This window comes from Gopherus evgoodei, chromosome 2 (assembly GCF_007399415.2).
Source record: "Gopherus evgoodei ecotype Sinaloan lineage chromosome 2, rGopEvg1_v1.p, whole genome shotgun sequence".
Classification (NCBI taxonomy): Eukaryota; Metazoa; Chordata; order Testudines; family Testudinidae; genus Gopherus; species Gopherus evgoodei.
In genome coordinates, this window is record NC_044323.1 from 37,991,928 (window position 1) to 38,019,673 (window position 27,746).

The 27,746-nt window shown below is 42.9% G+C and overlaps 1 protein-coding gene across 1 annotated transcript in view; it reads right to left on the reverse strand.

Moving 5' to 3' along the window:
* Window positions 1-27,746, reverse strand: part of PLXDC2 (plexin domain containing 2) — a 419,584-nt gene that overhangs the window by 53,246 nt on the left and 338,592 nt on the right.

Sequence of the window (27,746 nt, forward strand, 5' to 3'; positions counted from 1 at the left end):
AAAATCCTTTCTCATTTCAGTAAATAATGAGAAAACTTTCAAAGCAGCTTGTAATGTTTTAAGTTAATGAGTCCCATAGACCTCCCCACCTCATAGGAGTGTTCATTAATGCTGGTAAAGCACTTTGAGATCCCTCAACGGAAGGAGCTATAGAGATGCAAAGTTATAATAAAAAGGCAAACAAGTGGCTAGACTTCCAAAGACTGCTTTGAAAATTTTGCTCACAGCTGTTTAGTAAATGGCTTTGCATGGCACTATGTTGCATTATGTCATGCCAGGGATGATGTACCACAGCCTAAATGGGCACAATATAGCTCGAGTACAATGTGACACAAAGGTCAATAAAAGGAAAAAACAAAAGGGGGCTTTTTCAACTACAAGACTGCAACAGATGAAACACTTTTGACCCCTGCAATGTGTGTTGAAGTCTGTCTGTGTTGTTTTTAGTTCTTTTTCTTCACATTACCAAGAATAAGGAATCTCCCCCATCGCTCCAATTAGCTAAATCTGGATGGTATTATTTGGCCCTTCATAAATAAAAAGTGCCTAGACATCTCTCTAAAAACATGAAACAATTAGGGATGGTCAAAACACTGTGGAGGCCACTCGAACCCTTTTCTAAAAAAGTTTGTGGTTTCCCAAATTTGGTGGTAACATGGCATTTTGGTGGCTATGAGTTTCCACACCCCCCCCCACTCTGACAGAGGCCACAGTGGCGTGTGTTTATCCTTGCCCTCACTTGGGGGCCAAGGAAGGAGTGTCAAGCTGGGTGAGGGATGGTGTCCTCTTCTCCCAATCTCAGGGTTCTCCTCCTCTCTCACTGGGAGATGAGGAGTGACTTGCCTGAGCAGAATGGAACTGGTGAAAACCACGTTCCTACCTGCATGTGACACTCAAAAGGCTCATTCAGTCCCTAATTTTCAATGATGTTTGAATGGCTTTGCTAATACCATATTTGCCCAACCTTAAGAAAAGCCTGATTTTCAGAGGGGCTAAGCACCTGCAGGATTTTTTAAAATTATTATTATTTCAGTCAGAGCTGGGGGGCTCAGCACTTCTGAAAATTAGGCCCGAAGTTTAGAAACTAAAATACCCAACCCCACAGTATATTATTATACACAGAAAATTACTGCCAGATTATACACCCTCACTTACTGGAGTCCAGCAGTATCTAGGACCATCTTGTATTATATCTTGGATCGAGATGGTGCCAAATTTAAAATTAATTAGGTTAAATAAATAAAACCTATCTCAGACTTACTCATTTACTATTCTGAAGTTTCTTTTTGGCAAACCACTGAAATATTGCAGTAGGCAATATAATTTGTCATAACTAACAATACAGCCATGCTCTGTGAAAGGATTTGCAACAGCTCCTATCGAAAACATGTAAAACAAACATTCCTAAGATTACTGTCCCCTAAAGAATTTGAAAGGCTTGACACTGCTTATTTAGCACTTTCTGCTGACGCACTGGTGATCCCAAACAGTATTATCGGAAAGCAGCTTTATCAGAAATTAGATAGTTTTGGCTCCAAACAAATTGTCTGCAAAATATTTCTGAGACACATGTCAAGGAAATGCCAGTCTTAGAGGATATAATCACTGTTGCATCGCTGAGTTAGGACTCTGGAACCTGTCATTTTAACAGTGCACCGCCTACTCTACATTAAGCATTTATAAGACTTTCATTTACTGGCATGGCAATAATTCCCTACTGCCATGAAAACACTGGAGTAGATTTGATTAGTTATGCCATTTGTGCCATCTGTCAACACGGCCATTTTATAACAACTTCATTTTCAAGTGATGACCCAGATCTGCTCCTAGCAAAGCAATTAACATAGCATGTTCTAGGAAATTAGAACAAGGACACTATTTGAGAAACAGGGAATCCCAGGCTTCCTTATTTACATGGAACACAGATGTGCAATTTTAGGAAGCAGAGGGAAAATTCAAGCATTTACATATGTGATGGTTTGGCCTGGCTGACACACTTGACATTATGCCACAAAAATGAAATATGAATTCTTCCCTTGTGACTTATGTGAGACAGAAAGGAGCTGTAAACATCATCAGATTTACTAGAGGCTGTTTACCTCTGTTTGGTAGAGAGCAGATAGATGAGGAGGAGTTTCCATTTACTCTACTAGCCAAACCCCTATCCCTTTATTCTGCTATAGAGGCCCAGTGCTGGAAAAAAGTCAGCCAGCTCCCACAGTAACCCAATATGAAAGATTTAGCACAATATGCTCTGTGCAGGATAAATATACTGGGGAAAGTAACCAAGAAGGAAAAAGACAAAATTCCCAGTGAAAAATCTAGTGCCTGACAGATGGAACGAAACACAATCAGGAGATTCAACCCCTTCTATGACACTTATCTTCCACAGTAATAGCAATCCAAATATCTCTACCAAGATATCTGACGCATCAAACAAACACCCAGATTCTGGGTGTAGAAAAGACACAATCAGCAACAAAGGTTTTGAATCAGTTTCATAACTACACTGTACACAAATATTGACTCAGCACAGTTAAAACATTTACCTATTCCTCGGAATACAAGTGTAACTGGTAGGTTAATTAGAAAAGTGGGCAGGCTGAAAATAAACAGCACACTATTGTTCAGGGAAAATGCAACTGTACTGTTTGAAATTATTGAATGGATTAGTGTAATTTTAAATGCAGTCTCAGACTAGACTGAGAGAGAAAGGAAGTGTCAGGGAAAATACTGGCAGCCTTGTTGGCAGTAACCGTTGCACCTGTGACATATTCCACAATAGAATCCTTATACTGCAAAAGCTAACAATCTGTCTAGTTACATTGGGGCAAACCCCTAAAAAATTGTACTTGAACTGATTTATCTTAATGCAGTAACTTGCTCTTGGATCTCACACCTTCACTATCTGATGTTTGTAAGAAACAAGCCATGAAAGGGATAATATCTACCTAAATGGGGGGAGAGATAGCTCAGTGGTTTGAGCATTGGCCTATTAAACCCAAGCTTGTGCATTCAATCCTTGAGGAGGCCATTTGGGGATTTAATTGGGGATTGGTTCTGCTTTGAGCAGGGGGTTGGACTAGATGATCTTCTGAGGTCCCTTCCAACCCTAATAATCAATTAAATGTTATCTTTATGCTCACTCTGACTTTTCCTCCATTTCATTCCAGGACAGGCCTCGTCTTGGCCCTCCCATTCTCATTTTCTTCTCATGCAGCTTAGGGTGGAAAGAAATAGCATTTTCCTGCTCTTGTTATTTCCCACTTGCCTTATCTCAACTCCGGAGCTGGATAAATGTGTATGGAATTCATTTAAGTGTCACTAAATTACTGTGATGTAGAACGGGTTGTGCCCTATGGCCCAGATTTTGTACAAAGTACTTAAGTCCATGTCTCACTTTAAGCATGTGAGTGGTCTCATGCCTAACCCCTTCCTTTACTACATGCCTAAATCCCTTGCTTAACTAGGTCCTATTCCTGGAGTCTCCACAGATCTCTCTATAGAAGTGCTGGGAAGCGGAAGTTTGAGTGCAAATTTGCTCCTACATGACTGCTATATGCCCTGCTACTGAGCAGCTAAAACAAACCTAAACCATTTAAAGGAGACTGTATAATTTTAGTATTTATGCAAAAATTAAATATGACTAATGAAGCATAAATAATTATTGATGAGTCATAGCCATGTCTGCAATGTTGAATACATACTTTCATTTGCAAGAGAAACATCTCAAGATTTATGATGTAAAGTTAGTGATAAGAAGAATCCCACAGATTTGAGGCAGAAGTCTCAGCAGATAAGCAGAAGACTGATGATGGCCCCACAGTTGTACAAGTCAGAATGTCTGGTGGGAAATCCCCCCTCCCTCCCAAAAAACCCTAAGCAATACGTTCTGTGAAGTACTCCTGCAATATTGTGTAAAAATGGGAAAATTTCCAATGTAACTGGAGAAATAAAGAGCTGTTAATTTACATCAGAAAAAGTTGAAGGCTGGTGAGTGTAATTATCCAATATTTGTTAGTTTGCAGCAACATGTGAATAGACAGCACGAAGCAAGGAGCCCCACGGGGAATTATTATGGTTGGAAGAGCCTAGGAATAAAACTGGGCTAAAAGAGGTAACTTATCTTTGCAGTGAAGGTAATAAACTAGCTAAGATGAGAGAAGACTGAATTTGGATCAAAGAAGAATGGCAGAGTAGTTCTTATGTGGTTAAACATCAGTTAGAAAGACAAAGTTGCACAGTAAATGATTATCAGGAAAACGGAAACCAGCTGAAAAGAAGATAAAGAATTGCTAACTGAGGTACTGCCTTAGATAACTACAAAAAAGGGATGAGGGCAAGAGAGATCCAGAGAGGAATTTATGAGACTTTGGAAATAGGCTTCTAAAATCTACAATACAAATAATCTGCAGAAAACAAAAAAAGTAAACATGTTCTCTGAAAGTAGCTGCACTACACTGGACTCAGAGGGCCTGACTGTCCACTGCCTTTCACTTAGTGTAGTAACTGATCCTTGTGCAAAGGAGGTGTACCGCTATCACTAGTGTAAGTCAGCAACGAATTCCCATATGGTAATGTTTCACACTCACTTTGCCCAGGTGTAAATGACTTCCCCATGGTGCAAGGCAGTGGGGAGTCAGGTCCTGAATCCTAATATCACTAATAGGACCACCTACATAGTTCTGGCTTCTTAACTGCAGCATGACAATTATTCTCTTACAATCACATTGGCTTATAGGTCTGAATCCTTTTATCTCTTTTCCACATAGCCCCTTTAATTTCAGAGTGAGATCTCCCAGGATGACCACCTCCTCGGGCAATGCATTTACTTTCCCCCAGCACCAATCAGCAGAGCACACCCAGTGGATAAATAAGTGATAAGCTTTATATAATCGCTTTCTAAATAAAGTTTGACGCTGACTTCCTTTACAGTACAACTGGGCTCACCCACTCACTGATTTGTCTTTTTATTTTTAAATCGAATAATGAGGTTCACCATGATTGAGTTTCTTGGTTTATTTATTTTTTAAGTAGTACTTAGCTCCTTTTGGTGCATCTGACCACTTCCCCTTTCCTATGCAGGTAGCTTCCTGTATCATTAGCAGGAGGCAAGTTCTGAAGCGTGTGCACAAGGGTAGCAGAAGCTGCTGGAAAATAACAGACTGCTGCTTCCAAAAGCAGCAGCACTAAGATCAGCAGCAAAAGAGCAGCACATGCACCCTGTCTTCTCCATGGCACATGGCAGCATGGACGGCAGGAGAACGAGCTGTGCTGGGGTTCTCTCACCTGGCTGGGGTAACTGGTCAGTGGGGAGCAATACAGGCAAGTGTGACTGCTGAGGAGAAAGCTGGATGGCAAGCAGTAGCCAGCTCTGAATGTTTAATATGACCCATCTTTAATAACCTCCCAACAGCGCCTTTGGCAGGCCAGTGGGAAGGAACATGCTCTTTGTCTGTCCCTCAGTGCCCTTGAAGCAGGGAAAGGGATTCACTGAAGTTCATTCACTAGGATAGGCCTAGAAGCAGAGTAGGCTTCTTCCCAGCTGCAGAACAAAGGGCTGCTGCTTTGGGAGCAGAGACAGACATAAGGAGCAGCTCTGCAAGGAGCGAGCAAGGGAGGTCAGTGTTCTTTCACCAAGCCAGCCCCCACAGAACTGCTGCCAATCAGCTAAGTGGGGCCTCTTGAATAGGAATTCAGGCTGGCTGCCCGTAACCAATCTGTGCATTCCAGACAATATTCTGTCCCCTAAAATAGTCTCCAAAACATCCCCCACAATGATTAAAATTCCTAGTCTACTGTTACTTGTCATTTGATTTATTATTATTTGCATCATAACTGTGCTAAGTGACCCAAACTGATATGGGGCCCTGTTGCGCTACACCCTGTGCATACATATTGTAAGAGCTAGTGTCTGTCACAAACTTAATAGTTAAAACACAGAGAGAAGAAAGTGCCATTTATCCCCATTTTATAGATGAGGAATTGAGGCGCAGGGGCAATTTTAAGTGATTTGACCAAGATTGCACAGGAAGCCTGTGGCAGAGCCCAGGTCTCCAATAACTTAACTACAAGATGACACACTTTCTTTAATACCCACTGATATATGTACTCTAGATGTGGTTCTATGTCTGCTGTAAACTAATCTAACCTTTATATAACCAGTTACATCATATCTACATACAAACTAGCTCAAGGCCAAATTGAGGCAATCTGGTGCCCTCCTATACTAGTACACAGGGCCCTCCATGGCTCTGCCACCCTCAACGCCCAGGCAATGGGCTCACCATACCTGGGAGTGGTAGTGGCAGAAGGATCTCCCTCCTTGAGAGGTAGTGGCAGCAACATGGGGTCGCTTTCTCCCCCCAGGTGTAGCGGCACCCCACTTTCCCCCCCCCCAATTAGGAATAGCCATGGTGTCAGCAGGGGCTTCTCTCCTTCCAGGACAAGCAGGTTGTGGTAGCAGGACCCCCACCCCAATTGCCAGGGTGCATCTGTTGGGTGAGTTGGTAAGTGGGCTGGTCCTGTGCACATAGAGAGTCCTTTTCTGAGGTGGTGTTGCCAGGGCTGCCAAGTGCACTGGGTCTGAGTGTTAACAAACCATAGAAATGAATGAGACAGTTCATATCTCTTAGAGCTACTGTTCTGGGCTCTGTGCAGATGTTGCTGCACCCATTACAGTTGTGGCACATTTTTACTTCATGTCATAAGTTCAGTTACAGACTTTTTTTTTCCCTTTGAACTGAAAGCTCATATTTAGATGTAATGGGGCAATGTACGGGCTTAAAGTACCTAAACCTTAATCTGACTCTGACCTATGTCCTTCTCCATCATTCTTGGAAAACTCACCCAAGACTGTGAGACCTCCACTACATCCCTCTGTAAAGGCAGAAAACAATAAACTGATTATTATGCACTAAATCCTGGGTACTCTATTTGTGCAAGCAAAACGGTTTGCCCGAAATGAGATTTACTTGTGTGAATATGGTGAGCAGAGCTTGGCCCCATAACCTTATCTGTTACACCTTAGAAGCTCTTCACTCTCATTTTTAAGTGAGTGGACCTGTTTCTTTTATATTTGATTGTGTACGAATTTGAAACACTCATTCTGCCCATTCTGAGTTGTAAAGGAAAGAATTCCACTCTCTTACAGAAACATCCACTGTAAATTGCCATAAGAAAGACCTGGGGAGTAGAGGTGAAAGATAAAACAAATATTCTGTCAGTGGCTGCTATGAAGTTATAACACTGAAGATAGAGCAGTGTAAAAGAAAGACTGGCTGATTTCTAGAGAGAAGATCCCGGATTTTTTGCAGCAGGGAGGAATGAGGCTTTTATGATTGCTAGGAATGAATGTTAGTGCTTGTGACAAAAATAAATCAAAGGTTTTCAGTCACAGGCAGGCAAGGCAAGCGTTTTATCCTTACAGCCAGATTTTGTAAATGGTCCCTATAAGAAAGTACCTACATATGGCAGTATCCGTTTTACTAATATTTTCCTAACCATAACTTTTTCCTACTTAAAAGACAAACCCACAGGGAGAGGATGGCACAGCCAGCAAGAGGCCTGCTCAGGAGTTAAATTATAAGGATTTAGTTTTTGTCATTAGAAAAAGTACTGCAGGTACTGTGGAGCCAGAAACCCTGAATTCTGGAACAGGCAAGTGTGCAAAAACAAGGAGTTTTCATTTGATAAAAAAACCTCAACATACAAACCATTAGAACCAGTAGATTTTGCTCTAAAGATGCCTAGAATAGGAGGAGTGTTGCAAATCAGAGCTGAGCAGCATTGGTAAAGTTACAATTTGTGAAAAATCTTGCCCAATGACTACTCACACTGTGCCTGCTTCAAACCAATGCTATCTATAAGGGCGTTCATTTTTACATGGACTACATTCACACTTTTATTCTGTAATATGCTACTAATAAAAGCCCTGAGCAACTGTATAGCTTATCAGTGGCTGCACAGCTCTTTCTTGGTTAAGGATCCTGGCCTCACAGCTTCACTTTGTAGTTGTTTCACCATTAAAACACATGAAGGGCCACTCCTGAGATTAGATTAGAAATCTTTTCACTGGAGCATCTTTATAGAGTTAAAATCAGGAAGAACTGATAATTAAGAAAAAAAAAGTTCCTTGCAACAAAGCAGGCATACAGCACCCTTCAAAATTGGACTGTCTAGCCCAGAGATAGGCAACGCATGGCACGCGTGCCGAAGGCGGCACATGAGCTGATTTTCAGTGGTACTCACACTGGCGCGGTCCTGGACACCAGTCTGGACAGCTCTGTATTTTAATTTAAATTTTAAGTGAAACTTCTTAAACATTTTTAAAACCTTATTTACTTTACATACAACAATAGTTTAGTTATATATTATAGACTTATAGAAAGAGACCTTCTAAAAACGTTAAAATGTATTATTGGCACGCAAAACCTTAAATTAAGGTGAATAAATGAAGACTTGGCACACCACTTCTGAAAGGTTGCCAACCCCTGGTCTAGTCCCTTTCCCACCCATCCTAAACTATGCTGATGGTGTAACTGGAATAGCTAATAAAGAAAACGTGGCTATCTCAATATCACTGAGGAGTGATGCCTACACCACTAAAAGAGGAATCATGGAAACATTCAGGAGTTGCAATGATATGTTACCCTCTCAATTCCTAACTCATTCCAAAAAGTCATGCAGAGATTTCAGCTACAAGGAGGAAGAGTAGTTAAGAGGTCAATTGGGAGGATGGGACCATGAGAGAAGAGTTGTAATTTACACAATATGATGATCCTTCACGACAGTCAATGTTTAAGAGGTTAATTAGGTGGCCTGGTGGAATAGGAAATCTTTTCTTCCCTATTCTTGTTAAGAATCCATACAATTCTAGAAGCTCTATGTTCATAGTGATGTTTTTGGGAAGATGAATTGGAAAAGATAATTAAAACCAAGCCAAAGGAAAACAATGTGGAACTCTGCTACAGAGTCTCAAAGAATTAACGCAGGAGAGCAATGAAACAAAAGGAGCTGAAATGTCATATGATTGACCCTGCTGAGAGAGCTGTGATGATGCCACCTTTAAGTTCAAAAAGGTATTTGTTTCTTCTCCCACCTAACTCACTCTCTTTTTCCTAAAACAAGTGCAAAGTCAAATGATATAGTCCAGGGGTCGGCAACCTTTCAGAAGTGGTGTGCCAAGTTTTCATTTATTCACTCTAATTTAAGGTTTCGCGTGCCAGTAATACATTTTAATGTTTTTAGAAGGTCTCTTTCTATAAGTCTATAATGTATAACTAAACTATTGTTGTATGTAAAGTAAATAAGGTTTTTAAAATGTTTAAGAAACTTCACTTAACATTAAATTAAAATGCAGAGCCCCCCAGACTGGTGCCAAGGACCCAGCCAGTGTGAGTGCTACTGAAAATCAGCTTGCGTGCCGCCTTCGGCACGCATGCCATATGTTGCCTACCCCGATATAGTCAATACTCAGCAAGATATCTGAAGAATTATAGAACAGTTGGGGATCATCAGTTTCTTTGTTAGAAATACACATTAATATACATTATAGTATTTGGAAGGTGAAAAGAAAATAGTCTGACTTCAAGTTTACCTAAAAACACTTTTCAGGGAACCTTAGATAGGATGAATATTTTACTTAATCATTATGATTCTGAATTACTGCATGATGCCATTTAAAATACTTTCACACCAAAAAACAGCATCTTCATTAATCCTCCCTATCTTAAACAAGGTATTTATAAGGGCACTCGTCATAAACAGATAGTAGGAGTTAATAGAACAGAAGTACTTTATATCTCTTTTGCCTGTAAAGGGTTAACAAAATCAGGAGCCTGGCTGTCACCTGACCAGAGGACCAATCAGGGGACAGGATACTTTCAAATCTTGAGGCAGGGAAGTTTTTGTGTATGCAGTTAGTTTTGGGTTGTTGTTCACTCTGGGGGCTCAGAGGGACCAGATGTGCAACCAGATTTCTCTCCAATTTCTCCAATCCAGGCTCTTACAAGTTCAAAATAGTGAGTACTAGGTAGATAAGGCAAGTTAGGCTGATGGTTGTTTTCTTTATTTGCAAATGTGTATTTGGCTGGGAGGAGTTCAAATGTATATTTGGCTGGAAGGAGTTCAAATTTGTATTTTGCTGAAAAGATTTTAATTTGTACTTGTATACTTAGGCTGGGAGGGTATTCCCAGTGTCTATAGCTGAAAGACCCTGTACCTATTCCATTTTTTAAATGTACAAAGATAATTTTTACTGTTTTTTCTTTCTTTAATTAAAAGTTTCTTGTTTAAGAACCTGATTGTTTTTTTATTCTGGTGTGAGACCCCAGGGGACGGGGTCTGGATCCACCAGGGAATTGGTGGGGAGAAAGGAGGGAAGGAGAAGAGAAAGGTTAATTTCTCTCTGTGTTAGGATTATTTTCTTTCTCAAGGAGAATTTGGGAGGGGGAGAGAGAAGGAGGAGGGAAGGTAAATTTTCCTCTCTGTTTAAAGATTCAAGGAGTTTGAATCACAGTGATCTTCCAGGGTAACCCAGGGAGGGGAAGCCTGGGAGAGGCAATGGTGAGGGAAAGGGTTTACTTTCCTTGTGTTAAGATCCAGAGGGACTGGGTCTTGGGGGTCCCCGGGCAAGGTTTTGGGGGGACCAGAGTGTACCAGGCACTGGAATTCCTGGTTGGTGGCAGCGCTACAAGTACTAAGCTGGTAATTGAGCTTAGAGGAATTCATGCTGGTACCCCATCTTTTGGACGCTAAGGTTCAGAGTGGGGAATTATACCATGACAGCACTACACTGTCAACATGTCTCCAGTTATGTTTAAGCCATTTTCAGAAGCACAGCTTTAATGTTTTAGTCCTTCCAGAAGAGAAGTTAGCAAGATAGTGGCCTCCCAGCTCATCCATGGCTAAAACAGGTATTTGGGGCTACGAGATTCAGTCAGTCAATTGTTTTATTTCAGGACATCTAGTCAGAATGTAATGTACACACTAAAATACTAGCCAAATTGTCATGCAAATTTCTGAATATGAACACTGTAAAATTAATGGTAAGAAAATTAGGACTACCAAACTAGCCAGTTACTTTCTTGTCTTTCACAATACAGATTTGTGCTGGGATTACAATAAGGAATTCAATTCATTAGAAATGCTTTGGTCATATATTTGGCCAGCAATTGATAGGGAGAATTTTTGCAGTGCAGTAGTCCTTATTTATAAACAGACTTCTTACTTGCATTGAAATTATATTCCCCCCCCCCCACACACAAACACACATTCTTCCTCTTCCCCATCAAACCCCTGAAATCTCATCCACCAACATAAAAACTCTTTATTAGTCACCATAATTCTGCCTGGGAAGTATGGGGCAGGAATAATTTCAAAGCCTGATACTGCTGCTCCTCAGCCTGCTGGATCAGGTGTCATGGCTGAGTGATACCAGACATCCGGTCAGGGATCACTTGCACTCGTCCTACGACATACCTAGATCTAACCATTTGTAGATAGTGACAATGAACAGAATTACCACTAGACTTCTGGGTTGAGTCTGTTACATTTATTGTTAATACATTACATTCTGTAGCACCTTTATACACCATATTGTAGCATGTAAATAGCACATTTCACCTGAGATTCTCAAGGTGCCTGTTATATAGGAATATGCTTGAATCCAAGCTTTGGTGTGATACAAGCTATCAATGTACAAAAACAAGTGTAAGACAATGTGATGGTGGAAGCTGCGGTGCAACAGAACATGATGTAGATCTGCCAGCAAATGTCTATTTAATCCACGTTCACTGTCATGGCTTTAGTATTACCAAGATAAGCAAACAATGCAGGAATTAAGGAATTAAGGAATTAACTATACTGTACTGAGCCTTCAAAGATTTATGTTGGCATGGAAGTTTCAACTCCTGATACAACTGTCTCATTGAACACTGGGCATTTTCATTGTTTTGTTCCATTATTATAAATAAGCAATAATAGCTTACTGGAATGTAACAGAATCACAGGCATTTCTAGGGAGGGAAATGGTCTATTTATCTAGGTTTTCATCACTGTTATATCTGAAGATCTTCCATGAAAACTAAACACAAGAATTATAGTCTCTCTCCTAACCCAGCCAGCAAAAATAAACATTTTCAAAAGCACAAATGGTAGTTAGGTACTCAACTCCACTATTGTGAATGATATTTAAATGTTTAATTGCCCTTTGTGCCTTTAAAAATCTCCTATCTATGTTATAGAATACATAACAGGAATGAGGACCCTGTTATGCTTGAGAGGCCTATGTTGGGAAAGCAAAGTCAAAGAAATGGATTTTGAAATGGTCTGAAAGTAGCAAAGGCTAGCGGTCATTCTTATTTTATCTGGCAGTGACTTCGATAGTCTGTTTCCAGATTTCTTGCAGAACTAGACAGCAGAGAAGGTTTCAGACAGACTGAAAGGAAAATGAAAAATTATTTTCCAATAATCTAGGACTTTGAAGCCACAGCAACAGCTTTGAGAACATAATGAAATCTAAGCAATGTCTATTAGGAAACCCCTATAATTCCTTAAGAGAAATGGCAAGGAAAGGAGAATGAAAATAAAAACCATATTTTGGAGCAAGCCCTTTTTATCAAAGAAATGTTAGTAGTGGGGTTTGGCTGGGTCTCTAGCTCTGGTCCTGGTTATTGTTACACTTTCCCAGTAAATCATTCTTAAAAGCAAGATTATGACAAGAGCAGGATTCCAGAGGAAGGGGAACATCATTCGTCCTTTTGGCCAATTGTCTGGAGACAAACTCAAAATCAAGTATAGCAGGGTTTTGTGACTCATTATTACATTTCTTAAGAACCTGCTTCAATATTGAGCAGACTTAGAGCTTCAGGGAAAGTAGCCTCAACAGGAAGGAGCTGATAACATATGTAAAAGCTTGTTCAGTGGCATTGTACCAGGAAGGAATGGAAAGGCTTCTGTTCTCGAGCAGGATTCCTGAACATATCCACTAAATAATTTAGATGCGAATAATAACTATAAACTGATATGTTAATAGAACAGTGCAAGCAGCTTAGCTATCCATTCTTAGCAGATGGACATTGGGGAATATCAGTGAGCAGAACAACCTAAAGGGACTCCAGAAGAAGAAGGTGTGAGGAAGGAAAGAAACATTGTGGAGTGGTAAAAAGCTCAGTTTGTAGGAAAATTCAAGGGCGTGTCCTGAGAAAATAATTCTGTATGGACCAGCCATGAGGTATACATAAACTGTAATTTGGCTTTTCTCCACATATTTGTGTCCTGTGGATTCCATAGCAATTCCACAATGATTTCATAAAGTCCAGCTGCTACTAAAAGCTACCCAATGATATTATGTATTTGAAGGACTGCTTAATTTATCTGCAGGTTATTAATGTATAAATCTCAATGAAAGTCTAACTCATCTGGCTAGAGCAGAAGTGGGCAAACTACAGCCTGCGGGCCACATCTGGCCCGTGGGCTGTCCTGCCCAGGGCTGGCTTCAGGGTTTTTGCTGCCCCAACCAGCAAACAGGAGGGGAAAAAAAAAAAAAAAGCCGCTACCGCGATCTGCAGCTCTACCGCCGCCGCTTCAGTCTTCAGTGGCAATTCAGCGCTGGGTCCTTCGCTCCAAGAGGGAGTGAGGGACCTGCTGCCGAATTGCCGCCAAAGACCTGGATGTGCCGCCCCTTACCGTTGGCCACCCCAAGCAGCTGCTTGCTGGGCTGGTGCCTGGAGCTGGCCCTGGTCCTGCCTGGCCTCTGAGCTCCTGGCCCGGGAGGCTAGCCCCCGGTCCCTCCCCTGCTGTTCCCCCTCCCCTGCAGCCTCAGCTCACTTGCTTGCTCCACCAGCACAATCCTCTGGGTGGAGGGGCTGTGAGCTCCTGGGGCAGTGCAGCTGCAGAGCCGGGCCTGACCCAGTGCTCTGTGCTGCGCGGTGGTGGTGGTGTGCTGTGAAGTCACCAGCCACCAGTGCTCCAGGCAGTATGGTAGGGGGCCAGGGAGAAGGGATTGTTGGATGGGCAGGGATCCTGGGGGGGCGGTTGGGAATGAGAGGGGGGTTGGATGGGCTGGGGGGGGGCAGTCAGGGGACAGGGAGAAGGAGTGGTTGGATGGGGCAGAGGCCCTTAGGGGGCAGTCAGGAAGGAGGGGGGGTTGGATGGGGCAGCATGGGGCAGTCAGGGGCCAGGGAGAAGGGATTGTTGGATGGGGCAGGGGTCCCAGGGAAGCAATCAGGAATGAGAGGAGGGGTTGGATGAGGTGGTGGGGGGCAGTCAGAGGCGGAGGCCCAGGGGTGGTCAGGGGACAGGGAAGGGTGTGTGTGGATGGGGCAGGGATCCGGGGGCTGGTATTGCATCAGGAAACAAAGGGGGTTGGATGGGGCAGGAGTCCCGGCGGGGGCAGATATGAGGTGGGGGCCAGGTCATGACCTCCTCCCCTAACCAGCCCTCCATACATTTTCTGAAACCCGATGCAGCCCTCAGGCCAAAAAGTTTGCCTGCTCCTGGGCTAGAGGCTAACTTTCAATATAAATGCTTTATGGACTCATAATCATATATATTCAGCGATGATACTGTACTTGTAAAAGACAGGCTTTAACTTCACTCAAGCCACATTGTCTTCAAGACATAATTTTCATCCCATGTGGGAGACCTATTTCTAAGATCTTACAAGGCCCCTTTCATCACATCCCAAACATCACTAAGTTCACCCCAGTTTGAGGAAATGCTTTGTTCATTAAACAGTGCAGTGCTGCTTTCTTTTCTTGCTTTACTCCATCAGGTTTGCCATGCATACCAAATTCTCAATTATTGAATGCTAATTTCCTTACAGTTTCAGGCAGTTCATGCGTTCAGATTAGCTTGTCATATTAAGAAAAAAGAAGCTTGGAATGGAATTGAAGAAGTTGGGTGTGGAGCAATTTTCTGCTCCATAAAATACAGTTCTAGTTATCAGCAACATATCAGGGGTTGACACATTTCCCCATATAAAACTTATAATTCTTGACACTTTTATTGCACTTCATTAAAAAGTCCCCCTCCCTACCACAAGACGATCTTTAAAAAAGAAGAAAACAAAACACTGTGTTAAAATCAAAGCACTCTCCCCAAGAAAGGGCCAAATTCTTTCCTCATATATACACCTCATGAATTTCAATGTGATTGTTGTATAATCTAGGCTGCAACTGGCCCCAAGTTGGAATAAAAGCATTAACATTATCTTCAGTTTATCATAGGAATAAATTTTAACTGATTTAATAGACTGCCACATTAGACTGAGATGTTAGAACTCTGCATGTTTGTTCGTTTTTCATATATAGCCACTCAAGCACCACTCCCAAAAAAATCACGGTAACTAGAATATTAATTACAGAGAGAGTGAGAATCTGGACAATTTCCCCCCACTTTTTTTTGCCTGAAGCAGCAAAACAATCAGCAAATTGGGTCTCACTTTCATAAAGTTCTGCATGCTGCTAGAATGTGCTATTGTTTAGGGTACATACATTGTTTGAAATCTTTAGCCCTTATAAAACATTTCAGATTAGATTTTCCTTGTTATTTGTATATGAATCGACTACATTCATACATGTATTCTGCCTCTGGTGGTCTACTTAATCAGTACAAATTTTTCATTTTCTTTCTTTGTAACTCAGGAGATCAGATCTTGTACCTGATTTTGTTATACCGGCCCATTGCTGACACTTAAAATTGGGCTGTTGTAAAAATATCCATAATATAAATGACCCCTCACCCCCATTTAATTCTGATTATGAATATTTAACACGCACAAGGGGTAAAAGAAAGAAAACTCTACCAAATTACAAAAAAAAAAGTATTCTAAAAGGGGCCATGATAATTCAGATTTAACTATCTGAATGGTCAATTACATGAGACACTGTACCATGAACACCTCCCTGCATCTCAATGCTCCCAAGGGTGGATCTATGAAGTTTGAAGGAATACCACAACCACAACACAAACAGGCCATGATTTTCAAGAAAGCTTAGCATCCACAGTTAGGGCCAGATTTACCAAAGTGTTTAGCATAATACATGTCACAATGGGAGCTTCTGGGTGTTGACTGAGCACTTTTTTGAGCCTGATTTGGATTGTGGATACTGAGCACTGGAAATTTTAGTCCAGATCTCTTTTGAAAAAGTGGCCTTTAATGTTATTTCGGGCCATTTAAATAACTCACCTAATTCAGTGTTTTTATAAAATCAATATCACATCTCTCTCCCTGCTCTGTTCTTTCTAATTTTTTTATGGATGGGTGGGTGGACAAGAGTCATATTTGATTATTATTTATGTTACAGTAACCTGCCACCAAAAGCTGATATGAAAATATTTATGGTACAGATAGGTCTAAATCAAAACAAACCCCTCCCCAACACCCTGAATGTTGGAGATTTTCAGATCCAAAATCAGATTTAAAATTAAACTTAATATCTTTGAAACTGCTACTGAAAAGAAGAAAAAGCAAACAAGAACATTTCAGGCTTGCCCAGAGATCTAAATGTAGAGTGTTAAGGTATCATTGTGTGTGTCAACATGGAGCTATTGTAAGAGTATCTACAAAAATATCAAATGATATTTCCGTTTAAAATCATTTTACTGACAAGAGCAAGTTCCCAAACTTGCTTTTCCCCTCTTCCAGTTATTCAGCCTGAAATGCAAAATAATGTGTTTCCTCATTATTGGTTTAGATAGAAGCTGTGATTGTAATAAAGAGAACTCAGAAATATCAAGACTTTAAATGACATTACTCGGACCTTCTGAGAAACCTTTCTGACTTGTGACTTTGTGCTGAGCACATCACCTAAAACAGCGGTTCTCAAAGCCGGTCCGCCGCTTGTTCAGGGAAAGCCCCTGGCGGGCCAGGCTGGTTTGTTTACCTGCCGCATCTGCAGGTTCAGCTGATTGTGGCTCCCACTGGCCATGGTTTGCTGCTCCAGGCCAATGGGGGCTGCAGGAAGCAGCGCAGGCAAAGGGATGTGCTGGCCGCCCTTCCCACAGCCCCTATTGGCCTGGATTGGTGAACTGTGGCCAGTGGAAGCCGCGATCGGCCAAACCTGCGGACACGGCAGGTAAACAAACTGGCCCGGCCTGCCAGGGGCTTTCCCTGAACAAACAGCGGATCAGCTTTGAGAACCACTGACCTAAAACACAATAACAACATCCTGGTTTGCGTAACAGGTGCCATTACTTTACACACCTAAACATTAGAGGGAATTATTTTCTCCTACTCCTTATCACTATAGTCCAGATTCATGAAAATACTTAGGCACATGCGTAAGTCTACCCACATTCAAAAAAGCTATTAAGAATGTCCCTAGCATTAAGGAAAAGTGTCTGTTTAGGCACTCAGTCTGAATATGGATGCTTTCCTGAAATGGAGCCCAAGAAGTCCAATCTAGTGTTCCTTGTACACACCTCAAACCACTTCTGAAAGGTGGCCGAGAGGTTGGCCTCTGAGTTGTAAAACCCAGGGTCAATTCCCTGCTCTGCCAGAGACTTCCTGAATGATCTTGGGCATGTCTCTAAGCCTCTCCAGACCTCAGCTCCCCATCTGTAAAACAGGGACAATAAGACTTCTCTGTCTTATAAGGATGAGTGAGAGGTAGAACCTCAGTTTTGGGTATGCAAGGAATGAAGGATTGAACACTATGTGGCCAACTTTAATTTTTATGACCACTGAAATATGAACCACTAGTTCCAGTGTTGTAATCAAAGGCTTTCCTAAAGTTCACCAGAAATATTACTATCCACAGTATCTGAATGTGAATCTACACTGAACTTTATTTAAAAATTTTTTGGCAGCTATTTCTTATTCTTTTGGTCTTGTAACAAAAGAAGAACATCCAAAAATGGGTAACCATGTGTCATTTTTTTAGTACCAGCAATACTTATTTCTAATACATTTTCACAAGTAAGAAGAAAACTAGGGAACACATATTTCCAAGGCAATGCTTTTGCTGGATAACATGTATGACTGAGGCAGGAGACCAGGGCAAGTGTAGAGGAATGGCAGAAGGGGTAGTTCTATGGGGTAAGGGGGTTTCTGTCTCTTAGATCCTGGGAATGGAGCGTGAGAGATCAAGGGCCTCAAAGCCAGGCCTGTGGATCCGCAGACAGAGTTGAGACCATGACTGCCACCCAGCATTTTACCCAAACCAGTCAAGAAGGTGGCTAGTGAAGTTCTAGCTCACAAAGGGCCCCACCCACAAAGCTCTTGATTAGGGGAGATATCTAGACTCATCAATTGGCTTGAATGGATACTAAAACCAGAAAGAGGCACAAGAAATTGTGTGAGCAACTAGGTGAATTCTGTGGCTGGCTGCTACTATGGACCATGCCTACTTGCCAGCCTCCTGCCTCCCAGCCTGCCCTCCTTATCCCAGACCGCCATCTCTTCCCAGCTCCTGCTTTCCTGCCTCACTCCAGGTCCCTGCTCCTACAGTCTACCCCGACCCCTCGCTTGACTCCTGACTCTGTTCCGGCTCTGACCTTTGTCTTGGCACCTGATTGTGACCTCAGCTCTGGTTCCTAACCATTAGACATGACCATTCACACCCTTGAGCCTCCACAGTGGGATTTAGAAAGTCTGTACTAAAAGTTTGATATCACAAAATGCAAGATGTTGAGTGCCACCAATGAACCGTTCAGCATCCCTAGCTCCAAATGAGTTAAATGAGTGTTGAGGACATAGAATTATAGAAATGTAGGAGCAGAAGGGTCCAGCTCCCTGCACTGAGGCAGGACTAAATAATATCTATACCATCCCTGACAGGTGTTTGTCTCATCTGTTCTTTAAAACTTCCAATGAAAGAGATTCCACAACCTCCCTAGGCAATTTGTTCCAATGCTTAACTACCCCTTGTAGTTAGAACATTTTTCCTAATATCTAAACTAAATCTCCCCTGCTGCAATTTAAGCCCATGACCACTTGTCCTGTTTTCAGTGGATAAAGAGAACAATTTATCACCTTTTATTTATAACAACCTTTTATGTTCTTGAAGATTGTTACCATGCCCCCTGCACTAGTCCTCTCTTCTCCAGACTAAATAAACTCATTTTTTCAATCCTTCTTTGTAGGTCATGTTTTCTAGACTTTTAAATCATTTTTGTTAATCTCCTCTGGACTTTCTCTAATTTGTCCTCATCTTTCCGGAAGTGTGGTGTCCAGAACTGGAAACAGTACTCCAGTTCAGGGTTTATCAGTGCTGTGTAGAGTGGAAGAATTACCTCTCACATTCTGGCTACAACACACTTCCTAGTACATCCTAGAATAATGTTTGCTTTTTTGGCAACAATTTTGTATTGTTGATTCATATCTAGTTTGTGATCCACTGTACTCCCCAGATTCTGTTCTTCCGTCCTCCTTCCTAATAAGTCATTTCCCATTTTATATTTGTGCAGCTAATTATTCATTCCTAAGTATATTACTTTATTTTTGTCCTTATTGAATTTCATCCTATATATTTCATACCATTTCTTATTTGTCAAGATCATTTTGAATTTTATTCCTGTCCTCCAACGTGTTTGCAATCCCTACAATTTGGTTTTGTCTACAAACTTTATAAATGTACTCTCTATGACATTATCCAAATCATTTATGAAGATCTTGAATAGCACTGAACCTAGGACAGATCCTTGGGACCTCATTCAGTATGCCCCTCCAGCTTGATTGTGAACCATTAATAACTACTCTATGAGTATGCTTTTCCAACCAGTTGTACACCTACATTATGGTAGGTTTAACTAGGGTGTATTTCCTTAGTTTGCTTATAAAAAGGTCATGTGAGAGAGCATCAAAAGCCTTACTAATGTTGAGATATATCACATATACTGTTTTCCCCCTACCCACAAAGCTTCTTACCTTGTCAAAGAAGGATGACTGTTACTTATCACCTTATTAATTTTTAGGTGATTACAAATTGATTGTTTGATTATTTACTCCATTATCTTTCCAGGTACCAAAATTAAGTTGGCTGGTCTATAATTCACTGGGTTGTCCCTATTTCACTTTTTATAGATTGGTACTATATTTGCCCTTTTACAGTCCTCTGCAATCTCTCCCATCCTCCACAAGTTCTCAAAGATAATCATTAATGGCTCAGTCAGTTCCTTAAGTATTCTAGGATGTATCTGGTCGGGTTCTGCCAAATATATTCAGACATTCAGCATTACTCCTGCTCATGTACACACTTATGATAGAATAATAGAAATGCTGGAGTGGAAGGGATCTAAAGATGTTCACAAGTCCAGCCCACTTCACTGAGGCCGGACCGAGTCCAGGATAGGTGACCATCTCTGACAGGTGTTTGTCCAACTCTAAAAATCTCCAATGACGGGTATTCCACAATCCCCCTTGGAAGCCTATTCCAGAATGTATCTACCCTTATAGTCAGAACATTTTTCCCTATATCTAACCTAAATATCCCCAAGCCCCATTACATTTTATTCTACCTTCAGTGCATATGGAGAACAATTAATCACCATTCTCTTTATAGCAGGCCTAACATAACTGAAGAATGTTATCAAGGTCCCTCCTCAGTCTTCTTTTTTCAAAACTAGCATGTCAACGTTTTTTTAGAACTTTTCCTCATAGGTCAGATTTTCTATACCTTTTATCATTTTTGTAGCTCTCCTCTGGACTCCCTCAATTTGTCCACATCTTTCCTAAAGTGTGGCACCCAGAATTGGACACAGTTCTCCAGTTGAGGCCGAGTAGAGCAGGACAATTACCTCCATGTCTTACATATAACATTCCTGTTAATACATCCCAGAATGACAATAGCTTTGTTCAGAATTGCACATTTTGGGTTCCACAGTAGTCCTCAGTCCTTTTCAGCAGTACTAAAACCTAGCCAGTAATTCCTCATTTTGCAGTTGTGCATTTCATTTTTATTTCCTTAGGGCTTGTCTACACTTACAGCACTGCAGAGGAGCAGCTTGTGATGCTGTAGCATTTAGTGAAGATGCTACCTACACCAATGAGAGACCTTTTCCCATCAGTGTAGGAGTTCCATCTCCCTGAGAGGCAGTCGTGTCATAAACAGATAGCTAAGGGTTAATGTCTCTTTCACCTGAAACACCTGACCAGAGAACCAATCAGGAAACCGGATTTTTTCAACCTTGGGTGGAGGGAAGTGTGTCTCTGAGTCTTTTGTCTGTCTGCCTGTTTCCTCTGAGCTTTGGAGAAGTAGTTCTATTTTCTAGTCTTCTGTTTCTAAGTGTAAGGACAAAGAGATCAGATAGTAAGTTCTATGGTTTCTTTTCTTTGGTATTTGCATGAATATAAGTGCTGAAATGCTTTGATTTGTATTTTTTTTGAATAAGGCTGTTTATTCAATATTCTTTTAAGAAATTGACCCTGTGTTGTATCATCTTAATACAGAGAGAACATTTGTATTTTTTTTTTCTTTTTTATATAAAGCTTTTTTTTAAGACCTGTTGGAGTTTTTCTTTACTTTAGGGAAATTGAGTCTGTACTCACCAGGGAATTGGTGGGAGGAAGAAATCAAGGGGAGAGCTGTGGGTTGGATTGCTAGCCTGATTTGGCATTTCCTCTGGGTGAAGAGGAAAGTGCTTTTGTTCCAGGATTGGGAACGGAGAGGGGGAATCACTCTGCGTAGTTTCACAGAGCTTGTGTCTGGGTATCTCTCCAGGAGCATCTGGAGGGGGGAAGGGAAAAAGGATTATTTCCCTTTGTTGTGAGACTCAAGGGATTTGGGTCTTGGGTCCCCAGGGAAGGTTTTTCAGTGGGACCAGAGTGCCCCAAAACACTCTAATTTTTTGGGTGGTGGCAGCAGTACCAGGTCCAAGCTGGTAACTAAGCTTGGAGGTTTTCATGCTAACCCCCATATTTTGGACGCTAAGGTCCAGAATCTGGGAATAAGGTTATAACATGAGTGGCAGTGGCGGGATATAGACAGAATCCAGAAGCCAGTAGGAATATTATATTTTTCTTTTCTCTGCTAAGGGCTTTTTAGCAGAGAGAAACAGTTTGGTTTTAAAAGGGAACCAGAGAGAATTTTTTTTTTCTGCTCTCTAGCAGTTTGTGGTTTGCATATTAAGCGAGAAGACTGTTAAGGGTCTTTTGTCATGCAATAGCCCTCCCATTAGGTGGCAAGTACCAGCACTTATATGCATGCAAATTAAGTGGTTTTTCTGGTTTCCCTTCATTGAACATTAGCTAGAGAGAGAAAAGGAAAAAAGCACTGTTGCTAGGCAGACTTCAGGAGGCAACAGAGAGCCTGCAGTTCAGAAAATAAACACCGGAGGGCACCCCAACACAAGAAAACAGGAACCATGACTTCTAAGGCAAAGATTGACGCCGAAGAACAAATCAAAGACGCTGAACACAGGCGACAAATGGAGATGAAAGAAAAGGAAGAAAGCCTCAAACTGGCAGCCTTCCAAAGAGAACAGGCAGCCCAAGAGGCAGCACACAAAAGAAAACTAGAAGAAGAAGAGGTAGCCTACCGAAGGAAACAAGCAGAAGATGAGTTGGCCCACAGAAGGAAGCAAGAAGAAGAAGAGGCGGCCCACCGCCGAGACATGGAAAAACAACAAAAACAAATGGAAAAAGAAAATGAAGAGAAGGAAAAACAGAGAAAACATGAACTGGATTTGGCAAAAGCTGGGCTGCATGTGCCAGCCAACCCTAACAACCCGGCGCCAATTATTGCTCCACAGCACAGGAAATTTCCCACCTACAAGGCAGGTGATGACACCGAGGCCTTCCTGGAAAATTTTGAAAGAGCCTGTCTTGGGTACAGCATCCCCGAAGACCAGTACATGGTAGAATTAAGGCCACACCTCAGTGGACCTTTAGCAGAGGTGGCAGCTGAAATGCCCAAGCCGCAAATGAATGACTATAAACTTTTTCAAACCAAGGCCAGATACCGGATGGGGATAACCCCAGATCATGCCCGTCGGCGCTTCAGAACCCAAAAATGGAAACCAGAGGTGTCATTTCCCAAACACGCCTACTACATTGCAAAAAACTATGAGGCCTGGTTAACAGGAAACAACATTCAAACCTTGGAAGAAGTGAACCTCCTCATACAAATGGAGCAGTTCTTGGATGGTGTTCCTGAAGACATCACACGGTACATACAAGATAGAAATCCCAAAACTATCGCTGAGGCGGGGGAGATTGGAGCCAAATGGATGGAACTGGCAGAAAGCAAAAAAGCTACTGTCAAGGGGAACGATTACCCCAGGGGGCACACAGACCATAAACCCTACAACCGAGGACAGCCAAAGACCCTCCATACCACCCAAGTAAAGCCACAGATACCCTACTCTTCAACCTCAACAGTCTCCAGTAACTCACCTCGGCCCAGTGACCCATCAGATGGAAGATGCTTTAAGTGTAATGAACCGGGACATATCAAGGCCAACTGTCCCAAGAACACCATGCGAGTGCAATTCATTACACCACCATCACACCAAAGATCCCCAGGCCCAGATGCCTCTCAAATACCCTTGGAGCGAAGGGAAAATTTGAGAGTGGGCGGAAAGAAGGTTACTGCGTGGAGAGACACGGGGGCACAAGTGTCAGCTATCCACCAATCCTTCGTTGACCCCAAATTCATCAACCCAAAGGCCAAAGTTACCATTTACCCCTTCATGTCACAAGCTGTAGACTTGCCTACAGCTGAACTGCCTGTCCAGTACAAAGGCTGGTCAGGAATGTGGACTTTTGCAGTCTATGACAATTATCCTATCCCCATGCTACTGGGGGAAGACTTGGCCAACCAGGTGAGGCGGGCCAAGAGAGTGGGAATGGTTACCCGTAGCCAAACCAGGCAAGCTTCCAGACCCATTCCTGTTCCTGAGCCGTCCACAGAGGCCCCGTCTGTGTTACCAGAGACCCAGACAGAGGTAGTGGACCCGGATTCCATGCCTACCACTGAAACAGCCACAGCATCTCCAGTCCCAGGCCCGGAACTGGAACAGCAACCAGCACCAACAAGTGCAACCACATCTTCAAACTCAACGCCAGAGGGCGCCAGCAAGCCAGAACTGGCAGAAGCAAAAGACAGCCATACCCAAAAGGCTCAGCCAGAGCCTGAAATACCCTCAGGTGCACCAGCGGAGAGCGGTTCACCAGCAACGGAAACAATCCCATCACCTACATCGCTTCCAGAGGGACCAAGCCCAAGTCCACAGTCTGAGGAAAAACTTGTGACCCCAGCCTCAAGGGAACAGTTCCAGGCTGAGCAGGAAGCAGATGACAGCCTTCAGAAAGCATGGGCGGCGGCACGGAGCACCCCACCGCCTCTCAGCTCTTCAAATCGATCCCGGTTTGTTATAGACCAAGGACTTTTATACAAGGAAATTCTTTCTGGTGGACACCGGGAAGAATGGCAGCCGCGAAAACAGTTGGTGGTTCCAACTAAGTACCGGGAGAAGCTCTTAAGCTTAGCCCATGATCATCCCAGTGGCCATGCTGGGGTGAACAGAACCAAGGACCGGTTGGGGAAGTCCTTCCACTGGGAGGGGATGGGCAAGGATGTTGCCAAGTATGTCCGGTCTTGTGAGGTATGCCAAAGAGTAGGTAAGCCTCAAGACCAGGTCAAGGCCCCTCTCCAGCCACTCCCCATAATTGAGGTCCCATTTCAGCGAGTAGCTGTGGATATTCTGGGCCCTTTCCCAAAAAAGACGCCCAGAGGAAAGCAGTACGTACTGACTTTAGTGGACTTTGCTACCCGTTGGCCAGAAGCAGTAGCTCTAGGCAACACCAGGGCTAACACTGTATGCCTGGCCCTAACAGACATCTTTGCCAGGGTAGGTTGGCCCTCCGACATCCTTACAGATTCAGGGTCTAATTTCCTGGCAGGGACCATGGAAAAACTGTGGGAAACTCATGGGGTGAATCACTTGGTTGCCACCCCGTACCACCATCAAACCAATGGCCTGGTGGAAAGGTTCAATGGAACTTTGGGGGCCATGATAAGAAAATTCATCAACGAATTCTCCAATAATTGGGACCTAGTGTTGCAGCAGTTGCTGTTTGCCTACAGGGCTGTACCACATCCCAGTTTAGGGTTTTCACCATTTGAACTTGTGTATGGTCACGAGGTTAAGGGGCCATTACAGTTGGTGAAGCAGCAATGGGAGGGGTTTACGCCTTCTCCAGGAACTAACATTCTGGACTTTGTAAGCAACCTACAAAGCACCCTCCGACACTCTTTAGCCCTTGCTAGAGAGAACCTAAAGGATGCTCAAGAAGAGCAAAAGGCCTGGTATGACAGACATGCCAGAGAACGTTCCTTCAAGGTAGGAGACCAGGTTATGGTCTTGAAGGCGCAACAGGCCCATAAGATGGAAGCATCATGGGAAGGGCCATTCACGGTCCAAGAGCGCCTGGGAGCTGTAAACTACCTCATAGCATTCCCCAATTCCTCACTAAAGCCTAAAGTGTACCATGTTAATTCTCTCAAGCCTTTCTATTCCAGAGACTTACAGGTTTGTCAGTTTACAGTCCAGGGAGATGATGCTGAGTGGCCTGACGGTGTCTACTACGACGGAAAAAAAGACGGTGGCGTGGAAGAGGTAAACCTCTCCACCACCCTGGAACGTCTGCAGCGGCAACAAATCAAGGAGCTGTGCACTAGCTTCGCCCCATTGTTCTCAGCCACCCCAGGACGGACTGAACGGGCATACCACTCCATTGATACAGGTAATGCTCACCCAATCAGAACCCCACCCTACCGGGTGTCTCCTCATGCCCAAGCTGCTATAGAACGGGAGATCCAGAACATGCTACAGATGGGTATAATCCGCCCATCTACCAGTGCATGGGCATCTCCAGTGGTTCTGGTACCCAAACCAGATGGGGAAATACGCTTTTGCGTGGACTACCGTAAGCTAAATGCTGTAACTCGTCCGGACAACTATCCGATGCCACGTACTGATGAGCTATTGGAAAAGTTGGGACGTGCCCAGTTCATCTCTACAATAGACTTAACCAAGGGGTACTGGCAAGTACCGCTAGATGAACCTGCCAAGGAGAGGTCAGCATTCGTCACCCATGCGGGGGTGTATGAATTCAATGTCCTTCCTTTCGGCCTTCGAAATGCACCCGCCACCTTCCAGAGGCTGGTAGATGGTCTACTAGCTGGACTGGGAGAATTCGCAGTTGCCTACCTCGATGATGTGGCCATTTTTTCAGACTCCTGGCCCGAACACCTACTACACCTGGAAAAGGTCTTTGAGCGCATCAGGCAGGCAGGACTAACTGTTAAGGCCAAAAAGTGTCAAATAGGCCAAAACAGAGTGACTTACCTGGGGCACCAGGTGGGTCGAGGAACCATAAACCCCCTACAGGCCAAGGTGGATGCTATCCAAAAGTGGCCTGTCCCAAGGTCGAAGAAACAGGTCCAATCCTTCTTAGGCTTGGCCGGATACTACAGGCGATTTGTACCACACTACAGCCAAATCGCTGCCCCATTGACCGACCTAACCAAAAAGACCCAGCCAAATGCCGTTACGTGGACTAATGAGTGTCAAAAAGCCTTTACCCAGCTTAAGGCAACGCTCATGTCTGACCCTGTACTCAGGGCCCCGGATTTTGACAAACCATTCCTAGTAACCACAGATGCATCTGAGCGTGGTATAGGAGCAGTGCTCATGCAGGAAGCAACAGATCACAACTTCCATCCTGTCGTGTTTCTCAGCAAGAAACTGTCTGAGAGGGAAAGTCACTGGTCAGTCAGTGAAAAGGAATGCTATGCCATTGTGTACGCCCTGGAAAAGCTACGCCCATATGTTTGGGGACGGCGGTTCCAACTACAAACTGACCATGCTGCACTAAAGTGGCTTCATACTGCCAAGGGGAACAACAAGAAACTTCTTCGTTGGAGTTTAGCTCTCCAAGATTTTGATTTTCAAATTCAACACATCACAGGAGCTTCTAACAAAGTTGCTGATGCACTCTCCCGTGAAAGTTTCCCAGAATCCAGTAGTTAAAAAGTGTTCTTAAAATCTAAAGTCTGTTAGTTATATACTTAGTAGTATATGTAAAGGTGCATGTGTTGTATTAATCTGTTTATTTTCAAGTTCTAGAAGAAATTGCCGCCAGTGAGCTTCCCCACTGTCTGCAATTTGGGGGGCGTGTCATAAACAGATAGCTAAGGGTTAATGTCTCTTTCACCTGAAACACCTGACCAGAGAACCAATCAGGAAACCGGATTTTTTCAACCTTGGGTGGAGGGAAGTGTGTCTCTGAGTCTTTTGTCTGTCTGCCTGTTTCCTCTGAGCTTTGGAGAAGTAGTTCTATTTCTAGTCTTCTGTTTCTAAGTGTAAGGACAAAGAGATCAGATAGTAAGTTCTATGGTTTCTTTTCTTTGGTATTTGCATGAATATAAGTGCTGAAATGCTTTGATTTGTATTCTTTTTGAATAAGGCTGTTTATTCAATATTCTTTTAAGAAATTGACCCTGTGTTGTATCATCTTAATACAGAGAGAACATTTGTATTTTTTCTTTCTTTTTTATATAAAGCTTTCTTTTAAGACCTGTTGGAGTTTTTCTTTACTTCAGGGAAATTGAGTCTGTACTCACCAGGGAATTGGTGGGAGGAAGAAATCAAGGGGAGAGCTGTGGGTTGGATTGCTAGCCTGATTTGGCATTTCCTCTGGGTGAAGAGGAAAGTGCTTTTGTTCCAGGATTGGGAACGGAGAGGGGGAATCACTCTGCGTAGTTTCACAGAGCTTGTGTCTGGGTATCTCTCCAGGA